Consider the following 19,158-nt stretch of genomic DNA (forward strand, 5'->3'; position numbering starts at 1 on the left):
GCCAAAGGGGAAGGGGTTGGGGGGTTTAAACAAAGTGGGTGAAGGGGAGCGGGAAGTATAGGCTCCGGGTTCTGAAATGAATAAGTCACAGTGATAAAAGGTATGCAGAGGGACTATAGCAATGGTATTATGATAGTGTAGTATGGTGAGAGACGGTAGCCACACTTGTAGTGAGCATAGCATAACAAGCAGATTTGTCACTTCACTACCTTGTACTCCTGAAACTAATATAACATTGTGTGTCAACTAAATGTCAATAAAAGAAAAAGGGGAAAAATTAAAAATAAAAGATAATGAATAAGGAAAGCCTCACTGAAAATGTGACTTGGAGCAAAGATTAAGGGAGATGAAGAGACCCATATAGTAAACCTTTCAAACAATAAAGTGCCAAATACAAAAGCCCTGAGGAGGTGCCTGGACTATTAGAGACAAAGCAGGGAGGCCCTGGTGAGTGGAGTGAAGCAAGTATGTCAGGGAAGAACAGAAGAAGCTGGAGAAGTAGGAGGAATGACCAGATCATGTGGGCATTGCTGTCATTAGCTTTTATGGTTGCCTGATTTCTAACTTCTGTTGTAAAAATGTCATATGGATGGGGCACCTGGGTGGCTCAGTCGGTTAAGTGTCTGCCTTCAGCTCAAGTCATGATCCCAGGGTCCTGGGATTGAGTCCCACATCTTGCTCCCTGCTCAACCAGGAGCCTGCTTCTCCCTCTGCCTGCTGCTCCCCCTGTTTGTGCTCTCTCTCTCACGCTCTCTCTGTGTTAAATAAATAAAAATCTTTTTAAAAAAAAGTATCATCTGGCTGTTATATTGAGAATAGACTATGTGGGGGCAGACAGGAGACAGGTGCTGGTAGGCCAGGGTAGAAACCCACAGAGATGGGTTGGGAGGCTATTAGGATACTCTGGGAGATCTAGAGACCATTACCAGCAACCCGGGAGAGTACTGGAGGGGAATGAACCCATGTGTTTGCAAAGGAGGTTTCGAGAATCATCAGATGCTAAGTATATTCTGCAGGTGGAGTCCACGGGATTTGCTCATAGACTGGATATGACCTAGAAAGAGAAGAGAAGGAAAAGTTGACTCTAAACCTGGTGCTCTAATCAACTGGAAAGATGAGGTTGGCACAGACTGAAATTGAGGAAGACCTAGAGAGGAGCATGCTTGGTAAGATCAGGAGGTCAATTTGGATGTGCTAGGTTTGACATGACTATAAGGCATTTGTGGAAGTCATGGTAATGACCCCCCAAAAGGGGCCATCCAGTTCCTAATCCCTGGAACCTGTGAATAAGTTTGGTTACACGGCAAGGGGGAATTAAAGTAGTAGAATTAAAGTTGCTAATTAGCCTACCTATTACAATAGGGAGGATATCCTGCACTATCTAGGTGTATGTAATATAATTATAAGCCTTTAAATGTGGGAGAGAGAGACTAAGAAGTCAGTGTCAGAGTAATGTAAGTGAGAAAGACTTGACAGCCATTGCTGGCTTTGAGCATCGAAGGGGCCACAAGCAAAGAAATGCCAGCAGTCTCTAAAAACTGGAAACTAAGAAAATGAATTCTCCCCTAGAGCCTTTAGAAGGAATGCAGCCCTGCTGACAACTTGACTTTACCCAGTGAGACCCATTTTGGATTTCTGACCTCCACAACAGTAAGATAATAAATTCATGGCCTTTTTAAATTATTATTAAGATTTTATTTATTTGAGAGAGTGTATGCATGACTGGGGGGAGGGGTTGAAGGAGGGGGAGAAGCAGAGTCCCTGCCGAACAGGGAACCTGATACGGGACTCGATTCCAGGACTCCGAGATCACGACCTGAGTCAAAGGCAGACACCCAACTGATTGAGCCACCTAGGTGCCCCATTAATTACATGTTTTAAACTCCCCAGTTTGTTGCAGCAGAAATAGAAAAATCTAACATCCAAGTGGAGATACCTTGTAGGCAGCTGGCTGTTTATGTCTGGACTTGGGGTAGAGGATGGGATATCAATTTGGATTATCAGAATATGGATGGTACTTAAAACCAGGAGACTGGATGAGATCACCAGGGAACTGAGTAAAATCAAGGAAGAGAAGAGAAAAATCCAAGGACTGAGCTTGGCGGAACTCTGACATTGAGAGATCAGGAAGATAAGAAGGAGCCAGCCAAGAAGACCAAGAAGGGGGAGCTAGTGAGGGAGGAGGACAGGCACGTGGGCGTGCTGCCCAGAAGCCAGGTGAAGGAAGTGTTTTGAGAAGACTAGGTGGTGCACATGTCAAGTGCAGGCGGGTCATGTAAGGAATGGGAATGGATCGTTGAACTGAGCAACATAAAGGTTATCAGTGAACTTGACAAGAGCCACTTGGGCAGAATGGTGTGGGCTAAAACCTTTTGGAGTAGGTTTTAAGCAAAAATGGGAAGAATGGAATTGAAGACAGTGAGTACAGACATTTTTTCAAGAGTTTTGCTGTAAGACTAACAGAGATAAGATGTTAACTAAAGATGAAAGCGGACTTTCTGGGTGTGAGAGAAGTAACAGCGTATTTGTATGTTGATGTGAGTGAGCCAGCAGAGAGCGCCGGAGAGGCCAGGAAATTGCCTCAAGGACAAAGGCCTATGTGGGGCAGAGATGACCTGTCCCAGCGGAGGTCATCTTAGATGAGCCCTCCCATAGAACTAGAGCTCCTTAGCCAACCAGCCGCTGACCACACCCTGGTGGGTTAGTCCAGCTAAGATCAGAAGAATGGCTCCTCTGAGCCCAAATCAGATTGCTAACCCAGAGAATTGTGAGGTAGTAAGTAAGTGGTCGCTGTGTTAGGCTGATAAGTTTATGGGTCATTGCTATACAGAACAAGGTAATTAGTATTGGGTCAAATTAGTTACATGTGTTTGGGGTATAAGGGACCATATAACTTCAAGATCATAACTGATTAATATGGTGTTAGTAAGCAAGAGGTGTTAGTAGTTTTATTGTAGTGAGGTTATAAAAAACTTTTGCTCTTATAGGTCTGCCCAAGTATAATAATGTACGTTTTATGTTGAACTTTTCAGTTTCCTTTTTCTCTGGGGAAGGAAGGGAGAATGTAATCATCTTCAGTGACTTATTTATGACGTGAAAATTGATATTCTTTCTCTCGATAAGTGGTTAAAAGAAAAAGAACAAGTAATACTGTCCCTGCTTTCTGAATGCCTGTCTAGACAACACCCAGGAACTGCTTTCTCTTGTGCTAATATTCTGTCGTTTAATTTTTTTTTTTTTATAGTTTGTCTTCATTTCCTTTGTAAAATCATGAGGGAATCAGTTGCAATTCAAATTTTTTAAATTTGGAAACATCTTTTTTTTTTAAAAGATTTTATTTATTTATTTGACAGACAGAGATCACAAGTAGGCAGAGAGGCAGGCAGAGAGAGAGAGAGAGGAGGAAGCAGGCTCCCTGCTGAGCAGAGAGCCCGATGCGGGACTCGATCCCAGGACCCTGGGACCATGACCTGAGCCGAACGCAGCGGCTCAACCCACTGAGCCACCCAGGCGCCCGGAAACATCATTTTTTTCATGTTAATTAGCTTGATTGTGACAATTATTTCACAATGTGTATTATGTCAAAACCTCAAATAATGTACCGTAAATATGTACAATTTTATTTGTCACTTATACCTCAATAAAGATGGGGAAAAGGGAAAATAAATTTTGGTCTTCAAAGTAAATTCATCAAAGGAAGGAAGGAAGGAAAGATAGAAGGAGGGAAGAAGCATTTTCCAAAGCTTTAATTGACTTAGTTCTGACCCACAAGTAATTGTGCAAACTCATTTTGAGGATATTATAATGGCCTATACCTTTGCAGATCGGGTAAAATGTATACATGGTTTCCTAGAGGTGTGAGGCAGTAATTTGCTAGCTTAAATCTAAGAAATGTGTTTACCCAAAGGCACAGTAATGTGTTAATTATTGACACATAAAACCATGTATACATTTTACCTGATCTGCAAAGTTATACTCAAAGTAAGTTTGCACAATTATTTGTGGGTCAGAACTAAGGACAATTAAAGCTTTGGAAAATGATCAATTCTTCCTTCCTTCCTTTAATAATATCTATGGATATTAACCATCCACAGAAGTTTTTGAGTCATTTTATGCTGGATCATTATACAATGACCTATCAGGAAGCATTTGAGAGACTAGCTTTGTTAACAGCTCTATATGACAGATGTTGGAGAAATCATAGAAACCATGCTATGGGAGCGTTCTTGACTAGAATTATAAGAGCTATTCTGAATTTGACATCCACTGTAGCGTCCAAGCTGTTAGCGGATAATTCTTCCCTACTTTGGTCTCTATGTATTAAGCACATTAAGCATCTCCTTATCTATATAATAGGGAGTCAATATGCACTTCTATATAAATAATAATTTTACTGAACGCATATGCTAGGAACTGTTCTGAGACCTTCATATACATTGCCTCTTAGGTCGAAACACTGAATGGCCGAAGCAGTTGAATTCCATGTTTTAACTTACTTTTACTTATTTACTTATTTATTGAGAGAGAGAGCACACAGCGGGAGGGGGGCAGCAGGAGAGGGAGAGAGGGAATCTTAAGTGGGTTCCACACCCAGCACAGAGTCCGATGTGGGCCTCCCTCTCATGACCCTGAGGTCATCACCTGAGCTGAAATCAAGATTTGGACACTTAACCAGCTGAGCCCCAGGCACCCCACTTAATGTTTTTAAATTCTTGGGACGCCTGGGTGGCTCAGTTGGTTGGACGACTGCCTTCGGCTCAGGGCGTGATCCTGGAGTCCCGGGATCGAGTCCCGCATCAGGCTCCCAGCTCCATGGGGAGTCTGCTTCGCTCTCTCACCTTCTCCTCGCTCGTGCTCTCTCTCACTGTCTCTCTCTCTCAAATAAATAAATAAAAAATCTTTAATGTTTTTAAATTCTTTTTTTTAATTTTTTTTAAAAGATTTTATTATTTATTTGACAGAGAGAGATCACAAATAGGCAGAGAGGCAGGCAGAGAGAGAGAGGAGGAGGAAGCAGGCTCCCTGCTGAGCAGAGAGCCCGATGCGGGACTCGATCCCAGGACCCTGAGATCATGACCTGAGCCGAAGGCAGTGGCTTAACCCACTGAGCCACCCAGGCGCCCCAATGTTTTTAAATTCTTAGACCTAAAAACGTTCTTCAAAGATCTTCAAAGAACATTTTATCATGAGCTGAAGAGCAAATGTATGAATTAAAAAAGTATTGAAAGAAAACCAAACCCTATGAATGTGATTCCTTTAAAGCAATCAGTGGATTCAGAGGAAGATTCATAGGAAGTAGGTAAGCATGATGGAAAGCCATGAAAGAAGGGAAATTTTGGTAACAGTAACATGTAGTCTTGAAATACTAGAGCTGGAAATCATAGTGGGACCCCTACTACAGCCACTAAGGTCATTTTTCTCCCTTTTTAAAGTTCTGGCTTGAGTGAAGCTGATTTTAAAACCAGGTAGCTAAGAAAATGCTGGTACTAAATTGTGTCTTTTCTTATGAAATATATGTTGCCAAACAAAGTGCAAAATGTCTAGGAATGGTGAAAGAGACATTGCTCATATGCCCTAGGAGAGGGGAGGACTTTGGGATGAAAAAATGTCTTAGTGATCTATTGCTACATAACAAATTACCCTAAAACTTAACAACTTTTTTTTTAAAGATTTTATTTTATCTATTTGACACAGAGAGGGATATCACAAGTAGGCAGAGAGGCAGGCAGAGAGAGAGGGGGAAGCAGGCTCCCTGCTGAGCAGAGAGCCAGATGCAGGCCTAGATCCCAGGATCCTGAAGTCATGACCTGGGCTGAAGGCAGAGGCTTCACCCACTGAGCCACCCAGGTATCCCAGACTTACCAGCTTTAAACAACAACAGTGCAGAGTCCAGGAGCAGCTGAGCCAAGGGGTTCTGGTTCATGAGGTTGCAGGCAATCTGTCAGCAGGGATGGCTGTCTTCTGAAAGCTTGAATGAAGCTTTGAGTAGAATCCACTCGCAGATGTGTTCACATGGCTGTTGGCAGAAGGTTTCAATTCCTCACCTTTTATTTTATTTTATTATTTTTTTAAAGATTTATTTATTTATTTATTTGGCAGACAGAAATCACAAGTAGGCAGAGAGGCAGGCAGAGAGAAGTGGGGAGGCAGGCTCCCTGCCGAGCAGAGATCCCGATTCGGGGCTCCATCCCAGGACCCTGGGATCATGACCTGAGCCGAAGGCAGAGGCTTTAATCCACTGAGCCACCCAGGCACCCCTCACCTTTTATTTTTATAGCCTAATCTAGGAAGACATGTCACTAGTTCTGCTGTATGCTAACGGTCAAACAGACCAACTCTAGCATGATGGGGGAGGGAAATACACAAGGGTATAGATCTCAGGAGGGGGGACTGTTGGAGGCTTTCTTGGAGATGGCTTTGTTTATGGTTTATTCACTTACAGAAAGTCATTTAGCCCCGCCAGTTAACAGACTGGCATCTGTGAATATATACCTATATCCTTTTTTAAAAAAGATTTTTATTTATTTCAGAGAGAGGCAGAGAGAGAACTTGAGCATGTGGAGGGGCAGAGGCAGAGGGAGAAGCAGACTCCCCACTGAGCAGGGAGCCCAATGCAGGGCTTGATCCCAGAACCCTGAGACCATTACCTGAGCTGAAGGCAGATGCCCAACCCAGGCATCCCAGTAAATTAGTTTTAAAAAAGAGTTGGCATTAGGCCCAAGATCTGCATGGCACCATGAAAAATGGGTTCTTCCCAAGGACAGGGGATGCTGCAATTTCTTCTTCCAGCATTATTGTTATTGTGGCTTCTTCAGTCAAATGTTTGGTTCCAGCAACCAAACCATGAACTTGTAAGGAAGCTCACTGTGTAGAAGATAAATGGCTTCTCAGCAGTAGCTTCCCAAATCAAACAGATTTTGGATAGAAAAGTTCTCTTTGGTTGATTCCTGGAAACCCCATCCTGTCTAATAATGGAACTCCCATGGATTTGCTCTCTGACTGACTGACCTGTAAACATTGGCTCCCAACACCTATCATTCAGGCCTGGGTGCTGCATGCTATGTGTATTCCATTTGTTCATAGGCACCTGTGCTGCCTCTCCCAGTAACCAGCCAACTAGAGGGGGAGATGGAGCCAGAGATAAATACTCTGGTTTAATATTTTCTGCATAATACCTAGCAGAGCATCACAAACAAGAAGGCAGATAATAAGTGTTCTTTGATAAAGCTCAAAACTGCTGCTAGTGTGGTTTCCAGGCCCAGGATAGCCTGGACTTGTTTCTTCTTTTCCTTGATAATACTGAATGTAGGTATTTATTTTAAAAAATTCCTTAGCATGAGAAAGTAGCCTAGAAGCAAAAGGAAGATATGACTGACACAAAAGATCTGAGAATACCATGGTGAAACAGAATAGGCTTTGGAATTAGATATTTATTTATCCATCCATTCTTTCAACAAATACTTCTCAAAAACTGTACACATACTTGTGTAAGTGAATTGACAAAAATCCTGTCTTGGAACTTGCATTCTAGTAACTAAAATGTGTGGTGTCAGAGAGTGATAAGTGCTATGGGGAAAAATAAAGTGGGGAAGAGGTGAGGGACAGCCACGAATGAAGGTATAGGTCTCATACAAGGGGGAGGGAAATCCTCCCTGATAGGCGACATTTGAACCAATAATGTGGAGGAAGTGAGGAAGGGAGGCATGTGGATATGGGGGAAGAGCATTGAGGCAGGGGCAACAATGAAGACAAAGGTCCTAAAACGGGTCTGGCAAGCAGGCCAGTGTGGCTAGAAAGGAGACTGAAGTTTAAACCTTGACCTGCTTCAGAAGTCACCTAGCCTCCTCGAGCCTCTTCCAAGGGGAAAGTGTCCCCTTTCCCCCTGTCCCCCAAAAAAGTAAAGATGAGAATACCTAGACAGTTTGCAGGACTGTTGGGAAGACCAGATGAAGTAGTATATGTAGAGAATGCAGCACAGTGCCAGGTGTCCAGACAAGAGGTTTACTTAAAATATGAGGAATGTTTCCCAGCACTAATGCTGCTTCTGTTTCTTCTTCCTGGAAAAATGAAGGGAATAGAAGTACCTGGCTGGTTTGTCGTGAGGAGTGAAGGGTGGTAAGATGTGCCACCCCAAATCTTTGGCGTAAGAATTATTTTGAGAAAGAGAAGACAAAGAAGAAGTTCTGAAAACAGATTAGAAGTTACCCTTTTGTAAGGGAACTTTATTTTTTTTTAAAAGATTTTATTTATTTATTTGACAGAGAGAGATCACAAGCAGGCAGAGAGGCAGGCAGTGAGAGAGAGGAGGAAGCAGGCTCCCTGCTGAGCAGAGAGCCCGACGCGGGACTCGATCCCAGGATCCTGAGATCATGACCTGAGCTGAAGGCAGCGGCCTAACCCACTGAGCCACCCAGGCGTCCGGGAACTTTACATTTATAAGGAAATCTCCATTTTTAAGGGGGTCTCCCTCTCTGCCCCAGGGGGAGAAGAATGACTAAATCAGAAGAAATTCAACCCATCAATGGAGAAGGCACAGGACTTAAGTCTGCATAGCAAAACTTATTCTTGTTTACCATGCTTTTTCTGCTCATCTCCCCATAACTGACTTCCCCCATATCCTTCTCTCTTTTGTCTTTAGCTGAAAATAATATTTAAGCCCAAACTCTAAACTACCTCTGAGAGTTACTGTCTCCCATTCATATATGAAGTATACATGTTAATAAATTTCTGTCTGTATTTCTACAGACTATTAATCTGTTTTTTCTATTAATCTGTTTTTTGTTACAGAGTTCCCAGCAGAGAACTTAGAAGAGTAGAGGGTAAATTATTTTTCCTCCCCTACAGGAGTAAATGCAATAATACATAAAATATTTAGCTTAGAGGTAGACACGTGGTAGACCCATACCCAATGGCAGTTCTCATTATTATCGCATGCTTCAATAAGGCATTTTTCAGGATGGGCATAGACAAAATTGGAAGAGCAACTTCATGCCACTAACCAACAGGACTAGGCAGAAAACAGGAGCTAGGTTCAGGGCCCAAGAGAACCAGGAAATATAAGAGTCATTGATCTGATAATCAGGGCAAAATGATGAGGAATTCCTTCAAAGTTTTACTGAAGCCCAAGGCAGGCTTTGTGGATAATGTGATTTATTTGAAGGGTCTAGCTAGAGTGGGAGAGACAGCAAAGCAGGGGCAAAAACTAGGTGAACTTGAGGCTTCAATATAAGGCAGAAAATATACCTAATAGGCATCATAAATCAAGTGAGTAGAATCGGCATAAACAGAATTGGCCACAAATGGACATGACTTGAGATATCCACATATATGGAAACCCATATCTGCTAGGTAGGAGTACAGCGGGGAACTTTTGGATGACAATAAAAGTAGAGAGAAAGCAAAAATGATATAGATGTGGGAGGATACTAAAGACAGTTCCATCAGAAGGAGGAACTAGAAATTGCATTCCTGAATGAGACAATAAATGCTGACCAAGCTATCTAGACAGTTTCTAGATCCCAGGTTCTATTAAGAACAATGCACCAAATAACTTCTTGAAAGTCTGAGTATTTTGGTGGTTAACTTAAGGGATGATGAAGGTGACTATCTAGTTTCAGATGTGTTAGGTAAATTTGGATAAATTAACCTCTCTTAGCCCCAGTTCTTTAACAAGTAAAATGAGGATGGTAAATAAAGTTCTCTTGAGGACAATATATGAAAAGTCTTTTGAAGATGGTTAAACATTTCCTTAGGATTTTATTTTTCACTTAATATAGAAATGAAAATAATAGTTGCTATTTTGGTTTTAATTTTGACCAACAAGGAAGAAACTATGAGCTGAGCTGGGTACTTAGAAGAAAGGGGAGAAAAAAACAATTATCTACATTAGGGCTATGGATAGAGAGAGCAGCACTCAAGGCGTCAAGCCGTAGATCAGAATGTTCCATTCTTCCAAGAGTTTCCCAAAGCACAACTTGAGAAAAATTGTTTTTCCCTTTTTCAACCAGACCACCCAGACTGCCACACACTTCACACTTCTTTGAAATGTTCCCTTTCCTTTTGTCTTTCTGTTTGACATTTTTGTGCAAACATTAATCATTTTCTCCCCCTAAGTGGTGGAAAAAGTGCTGAAGTTAGAGTCAGGAGCACTCAAGGTCTGTCTTTCATTTCACACCCAACTACATAACTGTTGCCTCTTTTCTCCATCCCTCCTTTACTTCCTCTTTCCCTTCTCTCTCTCCCTTTCTTGTTCCAAATTCAAATTCCAAATATATGGATTGAAAGTGTGAGGATGGCGAGAACTCAAGTTTAGTGGGTAGGGCCAGTGTCAGGGCAGGGTGCAAAAGCTGGTGGCAGCCTTTGCAATCTCTCTGTCACTTACCACTCCCCTCTTGGAGCAAATGCAGTATGTATTCCTGCCTTCACCGCCCCCGACAACAGTATCTTGATTGTGTTCAGGGCTGCAGTGTGCCCAGCCCTAGGTAATGAATCCATACAACAAATCGTTACAAACCTGCTTGGCTTCCCCAGCTTCCCTTGCTGCTAGAGGTGGGGTGGTAGATTTCACTCTGGACTTTTTTCCTGGACATAAAGTCCCTGAAGTTCAGCATGGCTATAGGACTTGCTTTTGCTAATGAAATAAGAATGGAAATTTTACCTGTCACTTCTGGTTGGAGGCATGTAAAAGCCAATGCACAATACACCATACTCTCTTTCCCTGCTGCCACCTTGGCTCTACCCTACTGTTCCACTTATCGATTGCTGCATAACAAATCACCCCCAAAACTTAGAGGCTTAAAGCAAATACTATCTCATGCTTCTATGAATTGACTGGGATCAGCTAAGAGGTTCTTCTGCTTGTCTTTTCTGGAGGTTTTTCATGTTGGTAAAATCAGGTCATGGCCATGGCTACAGTATCCAATGGCTTACTCACATGTCTGGCATCTTGGAAAGGAGGGCTGGAAGGCTGAGCTTGGCTGGGTCTCCCTCTTTCTCCATATCATCCCAGGGCTTGTCAGTCTCTATCTGAGCTTTTCATGTGGTTTCGCTATGTGATCTTTCTAGACCTAGTGAAGAGTAGATGAATATGCCACCCCAAAATATGCCACTTCGGTGTAAGAATTATTTTGAGCTAAAGGCAACTGAGAAGAGTAGATGCAAGACAAACTCTCTTCTTACCCCCTATTTGTCCAAAAACAGGACATAAATTTATAAAGGTGTCCCCCCTCCCCTCTCTACCAGGAAGGACAGAAGTTAATCACCAGAGACAAGTCTAGACCCTTATCAGGCCATGGACCACACCAGAGCAAATCTTGCTCTAGCTAGCCCTTATCTAACATTTCTCCCATATAATTTACCTCCCCCAGCCTGCTGTCCTAGAAACAAAAACTCTTTCCCTTGTCTTGTCATTTCTCTAAAAATTTATTGTTCCTCTGCTAAGATACTATATAAGCCAAAGTTCTAATCACCTCTTTGGGTGACTCATTGCTGAATGATTTTGTGTGTGTGTATGTGTTGCGTATGTTAATAAACTTCTGTTTGCTTTTCTTGTGTTAATCTAACTTTTGTCAGATAAAGTGGTTCTAACTGAGGTAAGGTTCCTAGGAGGATTTTCCTTATCTAGGATAGCTGTGTAGTGACACAAAGTTTTGAAAAGCATAAACTGCCGGGCTTTTAAAGACTTAGGTTCAGAATCTGCAGAGCATAGCTATCACCACATTCTCTTGATTCAAGCAATGACAAGGCCAAACCAAATGCAAAATGGTAGAAAATAAATACCACTTCTCTGTATAGGAAGTAACCAACAATTGGTGGCCACTTTTAATCTACCATATTAGCATTGACCATTGGAAAACTTGATCTGTGGGTCACCTGTGTGGTTCAGTCGGTCAAGTATCTGCCTTCGGTGGGATCATGGTCCCAGAGTCCTGGGATCAAGTCCTGTGACAGGCTCCTGGCTCAGTGGGGAGCCTGGATCCCCCTCTCCCCTGTGCTTGTGCTCACACTCTCTCAATAAATAAAATCTTAAAAAAAAAAAAAGAGAGAGAGAGAGAAAATTCGATCTCCTTCACATAGAGCTGGAAGTGCTCAGATTTGGGAATGGAGTTAGGGAAGATATCTGTCCTAGTTGTAGCCTGTCAGCTCTCACCCCCAATTCCTGCTCCCAGATTCTTCTCAGTTGCTTCTGGTCATTTTTTTCACCAAACATCCATTTCTTTCTGATTTATTTCTTTCTGGAATAGGACCATAACTGCACTTCCATTCTCCAAGGTAGTGATATGACAAGGGCGACAATGGGAGCAGATGGAGAGGAAATCAGACATCAGATACCCCTATTACTACTGTCTGCAGCCTCCACCCCCACAGGGAGTGTCTTACTGGTAGCCATCCCTCTCCCTCAGGCCTGCTTTCCTGCCAAGTTTTTGAGGAGAGCCCTAACTCTCTAGTTTTTCCTTCTCCAGTTTCCTTTCTTACGCAAGTTCTACTTTTTATTTCTATCCAGGTAAGATAGAAAAACCTCCTTAGCCTAGTGAGAAACACTTTGACTTTATCATGCTGAGCCTTATCTCAACCTCCCCACTCCACGGGACTGGCCCTGGGCTTTGTCTCCCACACCTAAAATGCTCCGTCAGTGTGTGAAGTGGAAGTAACAAGGACATATCTTATGCTTTTTTTCTTATTAATGACTTACACTTTTTAAAAAAATGATTACTTATTTATTTATTTGACAGACAGAGATCACAAGCAGGTGGAAAGGCAAAAGGGGAAGCAGGCGGAAAGGCAGAGGGGGAAGCAGGCTCCCCGCCGAGCAGAGAGCCTGATGTGGGGCTCGATCCCAGGACCCTGGGATCACGACCCGAGCCGAAGGCAGAGGCTTTAACTCACTGAACCACCCAGGTGCCCCTAATGACTTACACTTTTATCTTTTATAATTTTTGTGCATGGCCAATTCACTGTTCTGCCAGAGCTGACTGCTGGCTTTGGGGAGGATTAGGATTGTAGCAGTAGGAATGCAAAGACGGCCGAAAATCCATACCGCACTTTGGACTTCCAGAGCAGTTGGGAGACTAAATAGCTGTCTTTTTTTTTTTTTTTTTTAAGATTTTATTTATTTATTTGACAGACAGATCACAAGTAGGCAGAGAAGCAGGCAGAGAGAGAGAGGAGGAAGCAGGCTCCCTGCTGAGCAGAGAGCCTGATGCGGGGCTCAATCCCAGGACCCTGAGATCATGGCCTGAGCCAAAGGCGGAGGCTTTAACCCACTGAGCCACCCAGGCGCCCCCTAAATAGCTGTCTTAAAAGACAGTCTTTTTCAAGAGATGAGATGGTTTTCAAAATTTCCTGAGCCATCATTAACATATCAAGAACAAAATCTGGTGAGCTAAAATGGAAGTAATATTCCAGAGAAAGAGAACTCAGTAAGACTAGTCCCTGCTACAAGAGTATAGAGGGATTGGGAAGTGAATGTGTGGACAGCCCACCTCCTGCCCTGAGGAATTATGGGAAGGAGAAGGGAGACACAGGTCACAGAACAGGTAGTGAGGCTGGGAGAACCTTGTGTCGTTCCTATCTTCTCTAAGGAAGGAGGGAGGTCATCAGATTAATAAGAGGAGGGCAGACAGCATAGGGACCTTTGTTTTTCCTTGTTTATGTCATTATCACAATTACAATAAAGTAATACATTTGTATAACATTATGTTTCTTTTGCACTTGTCCATAAACTCTGCAGAAGCTGTTTTGTTATTGCTTAGCAGTGCCAAGCATGGAGTCGATAATCAAAAAAGAGAGGGAGATGTGCAAAGAGACATCTGAGGTAGAGCTCCTGACTCCTTAGGGTCTGTATGGCATTTGAGGAATCTAGAAGTTCTCAAATCCTCTGAGGGGCTGCTGAAAACAGAGGAGATTCAAGTTGAGAAACTGGCTACAAGATATCACTTATGCGGGGCGCCTGCGTGGCTCAGTGGGTTAAAGCCTCTGCCTTCGGCTCGGGTCATGATCTCAGGGTCCTGGAATCGAGCCCCGCATGGGGCTCTCTGCTCGACAGGGAAGCCTGCTTCCTCCTATCTCTCTCTGCCTGCCTCTGCCTACTTGTGACCTCTGTCTGTCAAATAAATAAATAAAATCTTATAAAAAAAAAAAAGATATCACTTATGCGGGGGTGAGGCCAAGAAGCCCTGTTGCTGGAAACTCGAGGTGGGATGGGAAATATCTGGTGTTAGTGGCTGGACTTCCAGTGGGTGCACAACAACCAGCAAGTGGAGGGGGAGGGGAGCTAGGGCTGAGTACCCAGGGTGACCCTAACCAAACTCAGAGAACAGTCCAAGATGAGTTCCTCAGTTGCAGACTTTAGCAGCTCCCACTTTCAGGATACTCTGAAGGAGACCAGACCCAGCCTCCCTTAGTGGGCACCAGCCTGTATATACCTGAGGAAAGGACCAGGTGGCCTGCAGTAGAGACACCAGAAGGACAGGCACCAGGCCAGCCCTAGCCCTGTCTCCCTGGTGTCAGCAAGATGCAACCTTCCTCTACACCCAGGTGCCACGTTGAGGAAGGGAAGGGAAAGGAGAAATCCAGCTCCCACAGGAAGTTTAACTTTCAGTCAATAGAATGTTTTATCAACACAGAGTATTTTAAAGGAAGTGGGGCATTCATTAGAAAAGTTCATGTGTTCTTCCTACCACCCCACCGCACCCCGCCCAAACTGGCTGCTACCCATTGAGATGGGACTCCTGAGGACTAGGTGTGTTACAGAAAATGGAAAGTATGTGGTCTCTGTACATTTCAGTTTTAGTTTGTGTTCCATTTGCAACTTCATTCTTTGTACATTCCTTAACAATGAGCAGGTTTCCTACCGAAATGAATTCTGCAGTGCCCCAGGATCCAGAAACAGCTGCATTAATTTTTACAGCGAAAGTATTACCTGCCATTTCAGCAGAAACCATTATCCCTTCTAAGATCCCCCTGTCTTTCATGCTTTGTGTAGAAAGATACAGAACTGAGAAAACAGGAAACTGAGATTACTAAGCAAATTTCTAGCACCTACCCTCTAAAGAACTTGACTCCTGCTCGCTCCAGTCACCTTTCCATGAGTTTGCTGCTTGTCTGAAGGAAGCTGTCAGAAGCTGTCACCGATCATGCTGAGCAGAGCAGCCCAGGTGTGTTGGGAGCCGCATCCCAGCTGCCCCAATTCTGTAATCTTTTCTAGGTTCCCATCTGTCTCAGCCTGAGGTAACTGTCCTGCTGAATTACACACCAAAGAATTTAAATTCCTCTTCTTAGTTCAACAGAAATAAAGTTGGAATTATTCAAGAGATATTTTCAGCAAGCAATTAAGAAATAATAAAAAAACATCAAAGTATAGGATAATAAAAAACATCAAAGATAGGATCAAAAAACAAGGATTTGGGGCGGTACAGATTTATTATAGTAAATGGAAACAAAACAAAACAAAACAAAACAAACCTTCCTCTGTAGGGAGAGCCTCAGATGGATAGCTTTTGGGGCATTCAATCACAGCTTCATTTTCCTCTTCTTCTACCTGCCAGTGGACTCTTGTCCCAGATTCAGAAAGACCTCCTGCAATTCCCTTCATTCTTTGAGCTTGTTTTCCAGTTTGGCAAAGTCTGGAGATAATTTTGGTTGTCACAACTGAAGGAGGGCGGTGTTTGTGGCATGGAGCCGGTGGAGGCCCGAGTTGGGTTAAACAGGCTACAGCACAGGACTGCCCTCCCCAGCAAAGAACCAGCGTGCCCAGAATGGCAACCGTGTTGTGGTTGAGAAACCCTGCTCCAAGCAGAGACAGGCCAAACCACCCCACTTCGAGAAGCCTTTCCAATGAGACAAGTAACTTCTGTGGCCAAAGGACAGTTCTCTTAGGGGAAGAGGAACAATCATAATCTGTGTTAATTCATTAATCCATCTGTTTGCATATCAAATATTTTTTGGTATCTACCCAAAATGGCACTGTTAAGCACTAACAAGATGGGCAGCTTCTGCTCTTGTAGAGCTATGGACAAGTCCAAAGGAAAGTCATTAAACATAAAATTATACAGATGAAATTGTGATCATGCCACAGACAAACTATATGGGCTGATACAAGAACATATTGTGAAGGGAAAACTGCCTGTCTAGAATCAGTAGATCTTACCATATTTTTAAATGGTAAAATCAATGAAAATAATTCTTAATGTTATATTTCCTTGAACCTTCATCATGACTGTTTTCAATGACATAGTCTTTTTGGTCTTCTTAGTTTTCTAAAAGAAAACTCCTTGTTTTCAAAATGGCCACTCGACTCTCTTTTCTGATACAGTGGCGTATTGAAGTCTGTGTGCTGCTGAGCACCAGCCCTACCTTTCCTGAAGATACCAATGTGATTCCAGAAGAGGATGGGGTTAGAGGGAAATCCTGAGTTGCTTCAAGAGTTAAGACCAGAGGGACAGCCTCCAGTTCCTAGCTCGTGGTCAATTTCCTTCCCCTCATATAGATACTCAGTAAGCAACAAGAGCCATATTTCAAAATTTGAGTCTATGATCTTTTCCCAGGAGTGTTGATTGGGGAAAGAAATACTTAAACTGAGACCTGAGGGTGAATTAGGTAACATTGGAAGAAGTGGAGGCAAGCCTTCCAAGAATGTGAAAGTCTGTTTGGTATGTGTTGGCATGTCAAAATAATCCTTAGACACAGAAAAAGTATTCATTATGGTCTCCTGCTTCCTTGTTCTTAAGAGCAAAATCCATTTCTTCAGAGAGAAGATTGGTCTTGGACTTGTAGGGAAGGGAAGGGGAATGGTGCCAAAATTTGTTTTACTGTGACTCCCAGCCAGCTATCCTACAAATGTATGATGACAATGCACGCAAATTTGACAAATGCATGCAAAAGCAAAGCAGTGGGCATTCTCTATTGCAAATGCACAAGGCGATGCAGCAATATTTCTGTAGATCTGACTGAGTGCCCTGTCAGGGCAGGCCTTTCTTCACCTTTTGAAGTCAAGAATTCTGTGGAGAATCCGATGAAGGCTATTGATTTCTCCCTGGAAAAGGCATCAATGTGCATATACAAAAATGTCTGCACACAGTTCATGGGGTTTCCAGTTCTGAAGCTCATGGATGGCCAATTAACACAGCTGCTTTCAGGCTGTAACAATGAATAAGGAAGAAGAACATGTTGGTGGTGGAGGTATTGTGTCCTGTCTTACGCGTAATGAGTCTGAAATGCATGTGGCAGGATATTCAGGTGGAAAGCAGTTTAAAATGCTTCCTGGTTTTGTATGATTTTATAGGCATGTTGAAATTAAGAGGAAGTGGGTGGGTGTGTATCAGTACAATGGGCCCCATCCCTAGGGTCCAGGTTCTCCTGTGTCCGTATTTAGAAATTTTTTTTTCTTAGAAAAATGTTCATTGTAGAAAATTTTCCTGGGTTTCTGCCTATTTAAAATATGACCACCCTCCTTTACAGTTTTTAGTTCCTTTCCATAATCACTCCCTACTGCCAAGACTGATTAAAGAGAAGGCAGCCATGTGGATATGTGGGGAGCCTGTCTATGAAGAGGGGCTGAAATGTTATATTGTTGAAAGAAATATTTGACAAACTGAGCCAACCTTCTTCTCCCACTCCCTCGCTTTGCTCAAGATTCTTGCCAGACTGCCCTTGGAGGAAACTGAACCTATGAGCTATATACTGCTTTTCACTGTGGTTGGGTATAAAGTTTGGGAGTTCTAGTAGGCTGAAAATGCCTCCCTCAAAGATATCCAGATCCTAGTCCCTGGAAACTATGAACGTTACCGTATTTATATGGCCAAAAAAAGGATATTTGCATTTGTGATTAAATGAAAGGTTTTGAGATGGGGTATTATATTGGATTATCTGGGAGGGCCACAAAGGCCATCACCTGTCTTCCCAAGAGGGGAAGGCAGAGGGAGTTTTGACACAGACAGAAGAGGGGCAGGCAGAGAGGAAAGGGGGAGGCCACGTGACCACGGAACCAGTGGTTGCAGGGATGGGACCATAAATTAAGGAAGACTCCAGTGACCAGAGCTCAAAGAGGCAAAGAACAGCTTCTCCCCTAGAGCATCCAGAGGGACCACAGCCCTGGTGATGCCTGTGATATTTGTTTCAGAATTCTGTCCTCTAGAATTGGGAGAAAATAAATTTCTGTTGTTTTAAATCAGCAAGTTTGTGGTAATTCGGTACAGCAGCCATAGGAAACTAACTAGGGACGAATCTGGACAAAGGAAGAGAGGACAAATTGTCTAGATCAGAGCCTGACTATTTGTCTCAGATTTTTGAGAAGGTTTCTGGCTTCCTTTTCCTTTTCAACCCCAAATATTTCTTTCTGAATCCAAGTAAACCTTCTCTCACCTTGACACTTGCATTTTAAAGCTCCACTGTTCTCTACAAACTGATTTTGATTTTCTAGTATAAAATCCCATTTTGATTGTTTTGCCTCCTCCCCCCCCCCGCTTATATTCCCTGCCTCCAAATATTCATTATTGTTTTGATGCTCCCCTCCCAACTCCCCTCCTATTGGCCTTGATCTTAAAATAAAAGTTACTTACAGTAAACAGCCTCTTCTCTCTTTTCTTGTTATTTCCTCCACTCAGCAGTACAGAGCTGTCGGGCTGCTTGCCCCCAAGTGTTTGAAGCCACCCACACACACTCTGAAGCACAGTCCCCAGCCGCTGACGACTCAACACTGTCAAATGACAGTCACAGCGCCTTCATCATTAGTTTGTGAAACGCACTATACAAATGGGGCTGCAGGGTGTAAGAAGAAGAGGAAAATGTATTTCATGACAGCAATATCTTAACTCTGAGAAACAGGAGATAAATTAGGCCAGGTGATTATTTTAAAAGAACCAGTGGCTGAGAGTGAGAACTAAAAGCAAATCTCTATCAGAGAATTTGAAAAACCCAAATAAGCCATGCCAAGCCTTCTTGCATGAAGACCTCCTAGTGCTTCAGGGAGAAACGGTATAAAGAAGATTCTAGGAAGATGCCGAGAGATGGGGCACCAGGATCACAGGTGAACATCCTCACCCAGGGCTCAGCAAACTGACCTGGAGGCCAAACCTGGCCCACCACCTATTCTTGTGAATAAAGTTTTATTGGAACGCTGTCATCTCCATTTATTTACGTATTGTCTGTGGCTGCCCTTGT

At 43.0% G+C, this 19,158-nt stretch overlaps 1 long non-coding RNA gene across 2 annotated transcripts; it reads right to left on the reverse strand.

The window, feature by feature from the left end:
- Nucleotides 1-975: 975 nt before the first annotated feature.
- Nucleotides 976-18,626, reverse strand: LOC122892175. Of its 2 annotated transcripts, XR_006381382.1 has the most exons (4): nucleotides 18,558-18,622; nucleotides 15,044-15,237; nucleotides 5,863-6,016; nucleotides 976-1,054 (listed from the first exon to the last, which is right to left on the reverse strand). It is a non-coding gene; the product is annotated as an uncharacterized LOC122892175 (long non-coding RNA). The 2 variants fall into 2 exon arrangements; XR_006381381.1 differs by lacking the exon at nucleotides 15,044-15,237 and having other exon boundaries at nucleotides 18,558-18,626.
- Between the last annotated feature and the right edge of the window lie 532 nt (nucleotides 18,627-19,158).

Source organism: Neovison vison, chromosome 12 (assembly GCF_020171115.1).
Source record: "Neovison vison isolate M4711 chromosome 12, ASM_NN_V1, whole genome shotgun sequence".
Taxonomy (NCBI): domain Eukaryota; kingdom Metazoa; phylum Chordata; class Mammalia; order Carnivora; family Mustelidae; genus Neogale; species Neogale vison.